We start from the raw sequence: 2702 nt of genomic DNA on the forward strand, positions 1-2702 counted from the left end.
TCGACCTGGTAAAGGTTTGAATCATGCTTTGAGGTCTGAAAATAAATTGTAGACAATTTCATAAGCTTTCCAGATTGGCTTGTTGCGTGTCAATTGGATTTATAAATCTTCAGTTATGGCTAGTTTACTGTACCGCTACATAGTCTTCATTTTGCTGAAATACAAATGCTTGAGTGTATGCTTGATGCAATGTTTCCGTTGATTGTTAGGGGTTAGCCTAACTTGAGAATATGCTTAGGTGCAGGTGCTTGGTCATTAACTGAAGATGAGCAATTATACATTAGGTTGTATAAACTTGGTAAGTAAAGTGATTTGAATAGGGCTTAAGTTGAAATATGCCAACTACAGCGAACGTGCGCATTCCCCGCCATCCCTGACATTCGTTCATGTGCATCCATGATATTTACCTTACGCATTCATGCAATAGGTGTGCCAGAGAGAGTGACGTTGCTGGAGTTCGAGGGAGCCAACCAGGAGGAGGAACCCGAAGTGCAGGAAGCCGACGAAGCAGTCGCCGCGGAGGAATTGCCTAAGTGCCCTGACCACCAGCCTTCCTCGTTCCTGAAAGGCAAGCCTCGGAGCATATTAAGCCTCCCATGTTTTTACAAATACATTGAGTATCTTTTATTGTTGATGATGCATTAAGTATAGGAATTGGTTGGAACCAATTACTGCATTATATATCCTTCCTTGTCTAGATATCTCACTGGAATCCTATTTAAGTTCAGGAACGGGTTAAATGCTTAGCCATGCTTAGTGCGGTAGAAGTCAGGTGATTTCCTATCACCTACGAGCTTTAGGAAGAGGTGGATCACGGTTGGCTATATTTGCTATCGTGGAAAAGAACCATGTTAATAATGAATTAAGACTGGGCGGAGTCTTGTGTAGGTTTGGACATAGTGACTCCGTCTGAGTCATTTAAGGACCGATACGCTGTACATCCTCATGTCATGTTGAACGCAGCCTAACACTTAGCTGGCCGGATAAGTCGTTCCGACCGTGAAGCCTAGTAGCTCGACTTAGGCTAGGGACGCGAGCAGTGGCGTGCATTCTAGAGGTAGTAAGGGTGTACGGAGAGCCATTGGCATAAGTCCAAGGTGGGTTAGAGTCCCAAACAACCTTGGCAGAGTGGTTCTCTGAGAATGCCGATCTGTTCGGACTCGCGACTCCTGAATCATACCAAAGGTGACTTGTTTGCGACCCTGATGGGGGAAGCAGGGTTTGTGTTTAGGAATACCCCTCCAGCTGGATAGGAATCGATTTGAATCGCCATCTCTCTCGGATAGTGAGAACTTGACTGAGCAGCGGCAACGTAGATTCAATTAATTTAACGATATGGTTAAATGGATGATGATGATAAGGTTGCCACAATGAATACCTGATATGGTTATTAATGTTTGCACCCTAATAAAATGATTGCTTAGTATAGGTGCTAATATAGATGACAGGTTAATGGCTAAAAAGTCACTGCTAGTTAGGATAAGAGTTGATCATATTACTTATGCTTTTTTACAAAATGAAAGTGTCAGCCAGATCAACTACATTAAGCTATGCATAATCCTTGGTGTCATTTGTTTGGTTTTCGACGGGTAAGTCTAGCTGAGTACATTCCCATACTCAGGGTTTATTCCCTCTTGTTGCAGATGACCTTCTATATTATGGATTCTATAAGTATTGTCTCCACCCGGCGGGTGATGAAGACTAGATCATGGGCATGATCTCTGTTCTCTTATCTGAATGCTTTTGCGGGCTGTGATCAGCGAACCAGTATGTGTATTTGAACTCAGGTGTGTGAGTTTAAACTATTTGCTTCCGCATGTTTTACAAGACTTATTTTGTAATAACAATGACTCTGTGATGATGTAATTTATTTGCGAACATCTGCGAAATGTTGTAACGTACGATATGTTATGTTGAATTATTGTGATCTTGGTTGTATGCAAGTTGGTTTGAAATCCTTCGAGATTTTAGTTGACTACCGGGTTTATATGGGCTCAAGTTCGAGAATTTGATCGTTTCGGCGATTGTTTTTGTACTTGTGCTCTTATAAATTAGTCGGTTCTGTGACAGTGAGCGTTATCCAGCAAGTCCCATGCCCACTAGTGGTGACGTGTAGTTTTGTTGCTGCTGCTGCTGATACCCAGGGATTGATCTCTGCAAAATGTTGTTGCATCACGGCGCACTCTTCTCGGTGGAACTAGAACACGTAGGTTAGCTCGTCCTCTGCAGTGGGTTCATTGCCACCTTCACAAAGTTTAGTCAACAACTAAATTTTAAGACTAGTGTCGGTGTTTTAAATAAACACCAACTAGTAAATTTATATTTGTTGCGTGTTAGGTCCAGATGGTGTGCTAAAAGACACAAGGTTTATACTGGTTCGGGCAGAATGTCTCTATGTCTAATTTGCTGTTGCTCGTGTTATTAGCACAGAAAGGTTCGTAGTAGGGGGTACAAACGGTCGAGAGAGGGACTGGTCCCAAGTCTCTGATGGAATGGTCGAAAGGATGCCAAGAGCTTGGTTGCTGCTCAGCTGTGTGTTATGCGATGCATGATGTGTAGGATTGATCCGTCCTTTTAGTGGGGTGCCCTGCCCTCCCTTTTATAGACAAGGGGGGCGGGGATTACAGATGGAAGAAAGAGGAAAACCCAGAGGTAGAGAAGGTCCTTCGAAGGTACCAGGTCTACCTTTTCCCTTGAGTCTG

This window comes from Miscanthus floridulus, chromosome 11 (assembly GCF_019320115.1).
Source record: "Miscanthus floridulus cultivar M001 chromosome 11, ASM1932011v1, whole genome shotgun sequence".
NCBI classification, from domain to species: Eukaryota; Viridiplantae; Streptophyta; class Magnoliopsida; order Poales; family Poaceae; genus Miscanthus; species Miscanthus floridulus.